Source organism: Drosophila willistoni (assembly GCF_018902025.1).
Source record: "Drosophila willistoni isolate 14030-0811.24 chromosome 2L unlocalized genomic scaffold, UCI_dwil_1.1 Seg168, whole genome shotgun sequence".
Taxonomy (NCBI): domain Eukaryota; kingdom Metazoa; phylum Arthropoda; class Insecta; order Diptera; family Drosophilidae; genus Drosophila; species Drosophila willistoni.
In genome coordinates, this window is record NW_025814047.1 from 15,809,506 (window position 1) to 15,816,335 (window position 6,830).

The 6,830-nt window shown below is 40.9% G+C and overlaps 1 long non-coding RNA gene across 1 annotated transcript; it reads left to right on the plus strand.

Annotated features, from left to right (window-relative positions):
* Nucleotides 1-4,686: 4,686 nt before the first annotated feature.
* On the plus strand, nucleotides 4,687-5,653 carry LOC124459877. Its single transcript, XR_006953861.1, has 2 exons — nucleotides 4,687-5,325; nucleotides 5,386-5,653. It is a non-coding gene; the product is annotated as an uncharacterized LOC124459877 (long non-coding RNA).
* Nucleotides 5,654-6,830: the final 1,177 nt, after the last annotated feature.

A 6,830-nucleotide genomic window follows, 5' to 3' on the forward strand; every position in this document is an offset into this window, starting at 1 on the left:
ATAACGCTCATGATTTGCTCCGACTTCTTATGCTAGTGCCAATGCACACGGTAAATCAGAAGGTCTTGATGCAAACACTATATCGTATAGGGGCTTTTTTAGTCCTTATATAAATACTCTTATAGCCTCCCCTCTATATTTTTCGTTTATTGCATCAGCACTATCGGTTTCAAAGGTAATAATTGTCTTGTTAGTTAACAGAGTCAATTTCTTTTCTATCTCATCATAAAATTCGAGAATTATCGTTGTTCCCTGTCTTAAAGTAGACAGTTCCTGTTTAATTAGATAAGCAGGGCGCTTATCCGAGTAAGTAAAGTCCAGCCTAGCAATTATGGCATCAAAACTGAGCACTGTACAAAAAGATGATAATACACCGTCAGCAGCACCTCTAATTTTATTTCTAATTATTGTTACCGCCTGAAAATGTCGTGAGCTTCCATCAAATTCTTTGAAAATCTCGTACACATTATGTGTCGCCTCTCGCCAAGACACATATGACCCGGGTTGGCCGGAAAATTCGGGAAGAGTTTTCACAGCATCCAGCGTTTCCTCACATTTTATTCCAGGAAACATTTTTACTTTTTCCCACTTTTCGCTGTCGGCTTATTAGCAATGCCATTTATTTGATTTTTTATATTTTATAAACTCTCTTCGTGTATCTGATCTGCATTCATTTTTAAGCTAATCTTGTTTAAATTTAGTTGTCCGAAAAATATTCTAGTTCAAGCAAGGAAGAGTCGCACATAAAGAATTATAGTTTATGTTTTTTTTTTACAATAAAATTGGAATGAAAATTGAAATAATTGTTGGAAAAAATATTACTATTATTTTTTTTTTTAGCACGTGTTTGAGAAAATTCATACACTGTGAGCAGAACACTTACAAAAATTTTGATGAATTTTAATTTCTTTATTTAACTTTGCAAAGATTTTTCCGTAGTTTCCAGTTTTCCGTTGTTACAGGTTTTTCCGTTGGGCGCAAGTTAATGGTTTCGTTGCTTTCCAATTTATTTATTAAGGTTAGGTTAATTAGACGCTTCCATGCTGCCACCGGCTTCTCGTTACCAACGTTGACGGCGGTAAACTTGAATGCCGTGGCCAGAGACGTCGCCATCGATGACACCGCCGAGCATGGGTTCACGAGGGCCATCACGTGGAAGGTTTTCGCCCCCGTCTCGAGGCGTACCATCGCAGTTGGCATCAGGTGTGGATTGCGGTGCTGCAGCAGTGTGGCCAGTTTCAGCTTAGGATCGGACGGACTGACTTGGCATACGACGGATCGCGGAGTGCGTCGTCGTGGATCTTCGTGAAAGTGTTGTAGTGTGTGGTGGTCCTCTTTGCAAATGCGGCACCTATCAATCGATCAGACAGGTTCCCTCGGAATGTTGATGGTCCAGGCAATTGGCGCAGTACATACTGCCCGCATCCTCTTTTCCACATTCAGACGCAACAAGCGACGGCATCGCTTAGAGGATGGATTCCACGGCAGATTTGGCAACGGAAAGACTCAGTTCCTCGCGAACATCTGCGCTACTCCTTCGAAGCCTTAACCTGAACCTTAGACCACATGCAGGTCTTGGAGCAATGAAGTCGAATAACGGATAAATCGGTTTGATGTAGGACTAAATGCTTCAGCATTATCAACTGGAAATTGTAGAATAACTGCAGATGCCAGTTCAGCTAGTAGCGTGGCTCCGCATAAGTCAAGGCGGTGCAATGAAACCGTTTTAACTGGGTCTACCTTAGATTTAGCTGCAAGAAGGCAGCACGTTATGCCTTGCTCATTGCTAACGTGCACGTAAATCACGGCACCAAAAGCCCGCTGTGAAGCATCACAAAAATGGAATTGGATGTCGGAACTCGGATGATGAAAAACCCACCGCGGAATTTGAATCTAGTCAAGAAAGAAGCTGCTCTTTGTAAAATCCTGCCACCTGTGATGGAGTTCAATGGGCAATTGATCATCCCACCCTAGCTCTTGTAGCCAAAGCTCTTACATAAATACTTTGGCTTAAATCACTAAGGGAGCCAGCGAGGACTTCTCGCTTGATCTCTTGGGGTGAGATGACAAAGTAGAACTCATCCGTGGTCGCTTTCCAACGGATTTCCTCTTCAATATCGAGGAATTCAGCATTTATCAAATGACACCTTGGGATGCACTTGAGCACACTCTTCACATTAAACGTCTTCTTACGCAAAGGAAAGCCAGCTGAACCAAGAGCGTCTTGAAGTTCATTGACCATTGCGATTGCAGTTTCTTCAGTGTGAGCCCCTGCCAGGACATCATCGACATACATATAGGACTTAATAATATCGCTAGCCACCGGAAATTTGGATTGTACATCATTGTTTAAGTACACGGATGGCTAAGAACGAAGCACAGTTAACGCCAAAACACCACCAAGTTGGCTCTCTTTGTTTCGGAATAGGATTCTATGAAATGGCATATGAGCTGGATCGACCATAATTTGCGGGTACATTTTTGTGATGTCAATAGGAATCAGAATCTTCTATCGGTTTGACCAGTAGATCGTCCACCTCCCAAAACCTTATGAGAAGAGTTTCAAGTGCTTCCTCTCTGCTAACAGCGACTCTCGTGGTGAACGCGGTACACGAACTAATGGGGACCCCTTGCAACGTACCTCAAATTACCCAAACGAATCTTGTCTCTTGTGCCATTAAAGATCCACACACTTCGGTCTGGATGCCGGAAAGGGTCACCGCTGGTATGACATCAATACTAAGAAGCAGATCGATCTTCGCCTTTAATCTAAAGGAGGGGTCGGCTAGAGAAATATTGGGCATTCTTTACAGTGTGGCTTGGGCTATCGTACATGAAGGCAAATAATCGGCAACTTGGGACAGGACAAAAGCTTCTATCTCTATCTGGACTGGAGGTCCATGCGATGATCAAATACTTACGTGAAAGACCTTCAAGGTGCTATTGACCTCTCCGTTAATGCCTGTCACCTCGGCGCTGACAGTTTTAAATGGTAGCTTCATTCGTTCGGATACAAAATTGGCTTCCGAAGCCGGGACTAATAACGCCCCTGAAAAATAAGTAGTTCCATTGTGCCAAAAGTCCACGATGGCTGTACCTAGCAACTTATCTCGTGAGGACCTTGACTCACAGGTACAGTATATCAGGGCAATATTGTGAGAACTGGACTGCGCTGGGACCGGCGTTGGACTATTCTCCGGTCGGGCGTCCTTGAGCGTATTTGACGACCCTTGCATGTGAAGCAGTTATGTTGACACGGGCAATCTTTTACTTCATGCCCTCTTGCAAAACAGTTCACGCACAGGAACTTTTTCTCTATATATGCCACCCTCTCTGGCAACGGCATCTGAAGGAAGCGCGTACATCGACGCACAGTGTGATTCTCCCTCATAAACAGGTCACAGGACTTGGGTTTGGTGGTTAACTTTGGCTTCAAATGTATTTGCCTTTTGGGTGACTGGAAGTGGGTTTCGCGGAGGCTTGGATGTTGGAACCGAAATAGCCATTGCAGTTGTATTTTTTAACAGCTTCAAGCGTACGAAACCGCTCAGTGAGGAAATCGTCCATCGTTCGCCACTTTGGAATGGCCGTCTTATCTCCAAGAGATTGTTCCCACAGTGAAAAGGTGTTTTTCGGAAATTTGATGGAACAGAAAAATAGGAACAATACGAGCTGGTGCAGACGCTTGAAACTTACAAGTACTTGTCATATTTAGCTTGGATGGCTAAATTTTCAGAGTTACCGTCCTTATTATCTGGGAGGTCCTCGCATTTCTCATAGTTCTGCTCGACCCTCTCCCACAGCGCTCGAACTCGATCACGACGGACTTGGAGCGTAAATACTCTGACCTCGGACAATGAAGTGACTTGGGTGTCGACTTCAAACTGAATTAGTTTGTCGCCGATCGAGATAAACTTCTGCAACGCCATGGTGGAAGCAACTAAAATCCTTTTGGATTCGGACCGGACAATTTGTGGAGGTGGTACCGGTGGCTTGACCATTTTTTGGCTTGTTCAAGGTGACGTGGCTTGCTGAGAGGTCGTGGTTAATGGCGCGGAATTTAGAACTAAAGAACTAGAATGGCTCTGGAGCGCTCTGGAAGGAGGAGTAGTAGGGATCGTACTCCCCTGACGCGGACTTGGAGAAAAAATCGAAGAGTTACGCGTGGAAGAAGTGATCTTATCCCCTTTATCGTTTTTTGGGGGACTCGTGCTCAAAACGAGATGGAACGTTTGGGATAACTTGGAACGGTACCGATAGGCCCAATGAATGGCCTGGGAACGCTTTGGAAGTAAAATAAAAAACCCAAACACGACTTGGAACCAATGAATGGATTTCGAATGAGATCCCCCAATCACGACTTGGAAAGATTGGAACACTTTGGAATTCAAAAATTAGATCAAAGGTACGACTTGGAATGCTTTGGAATAAAACATCCGAATGGAAATTCGTTGCCAACCGTCACGCACAATTTTTGTGTATGTTTGTGTGTGGTGAAGAAGTATGAGTATGAGTATGACAAAAAAATCGATAGTATACCTAACGATTTAAATACATATAGAACTTTAGGGAAGGACCCAACCACTAGACTACAGACCGAACGAAATAAGCTTATAACAAACACATCAATTCCACCAAGAATATATGGATTACCTAAAATTCATAAAGAAGGTACGCCATTGAGACCAATCTGCCTATCAATTGGTTCTCCATCATACGGACTAGTCAACATATTAAAAATTGTAACGGCAGACTCAACATACAAAGTAAAGAACGTCTCAGAATTTAAGACAAGAATTAATGAGACATACATTTGCGACGATGAAAGATTGATATCATTTGACGTAGTTTCGTTTTTCCAAGTATTCCAATAGAATTGGCACTTGGCACTATCAGGGAAAATGGAACAAAATAAAAGCGCACACTAACATTCCAAAATTAACATTCATGGAAATAGAACGTTCTTGTATGAAAGAGAACAGATTTTAAATACAAGGACAACATATACACACAACTGAAAGTAATGCCTATGGAATCACCATTGCACAGTGGTTGCGCTTGTATGGGGAGAGCGGCCAAAAATACTTCTAGTGGAGATAAAATTATGAAATTTTTTCCAAAATTCTATAAAAATATAATGAGTAATATAGCATTTTCTTCTTGAAGTATTTTTCTTCGCTAAGGAACAATTGTGTTGTTTCTTTTTCGAATTGGAACCTTATTCGTCTGCAGTAGCGTGTAGATGACGGTCGAGGATTTTTCCAAATTAATTTGCGGTTTCTAGGATCTTCATCTTTGGTTATCAGTTGCAGTGGGACATAAGAGGTAACGAACAAACTTGAATCGTTAAAATCATTAATCGTTGTTTTTTGTTTATATTCCCAGAACTGCCATCAAAGCCCCATTTCCCAATTAAAGTTAAATCGTAACCATCAATGGAGTCAAGAACATCTGCTTGAAGTTGGACAATTCGCGATGCCGTGTGATCTACCAAGCTCTGCAGTTCAACTTCAGCTTGCGAATCACTGACATTGATGTTTACAGGATAACTTGCTGCTTTGGCTGCCAGAAGTTTTTCGTAACTTGGGAGTAAATTATACGACGTTTTAGTATTAATAAAACTTCGTATTGTCAAATACTGTTGTTTACTCAAGCCTGTCTCCACGAGATTCGATAGCACTTCATCGGCACTGAATTCCGAAAACGCTGGACTAGATAAGTTGCAGGAACGTAGGGCACAAGCAACGGATTCATCGGATTTTGAAAGCTCAGCAATTTTTCGACGTTTTGTCCTTTTAGAAGACTCGATGAAATCTTTTTTCGGCCTTCCACGAACAGTTGATTTGGCTATTGATTGGGACATCTGGTGGTCACAACGCAATGAAATTGTTTCCTTTTCTTTAAGCCAAACATTTTGATATTGCAATACAGAGGATTTTGTACGATTGTGCTTTTGCCAAAGAGTTGCGATTCTTTTGCAAATGTACGAAATACGCTTTGACAAATCGTCCAGGTCGACAATGTAACCGCTCTTTTTAATTTCAATGTGTACAAATTCTATCATTGTCCTTAGTTTTTCTGCATTGGTTTCGTTTGTTGTGCACCAAAGATCAAAAATATATAGGCGCGTAAAAACACACCTATAAAAATTGTCTACGAAATTCAATCAACCAAGTCAAATAAAAATGATTAATTAATAAAAGAATAAACAATTTTCAAAATCATACATAACCACAAACGATGAAAACAGAGACAACAACAACAAAACAATACGCCAATCACCTGTTTCGCAGGGCCCAGCTGACCTTTAATAATGGGAGACGCCGTCACATTTACGTTTACAAATGCATGGTCAAATTTGGGCACCTAAACTAAACACATTTATTACCTTAAAAGTCAGACAAATACAAGAATATACAACATATCTGTGGAATTTTGTGGGATCATAACTAAAACTCCACCTAAACATAAAAAAGACGCTTAAAAACACACATAAAAAATATTAAATCAAATAAATTAATTTCACAATAACAATTTGATTAGTTGATTAGTTATTTACATTAGAAATTAGAGTAAATACCTTGTACTTCAAAATCCATTCTAAAAAAATTAATCTGGACCACTTAAGATGACGTCTGACCACTTTGAAATGCAACGCTAAAGAGAAAAAAGCTTACTGAGCGCATCAGCTGACCTTTTGACCTTTTAGCCATAATTAAAGAAGATGAGATCCAAAACAAACTTGACAACCTAAATTCATTTGACAGAAACATAACGTTTTCAATAGTGTTGGAAAATGACTGCAAATTGACATATCTAGACGCAACAAT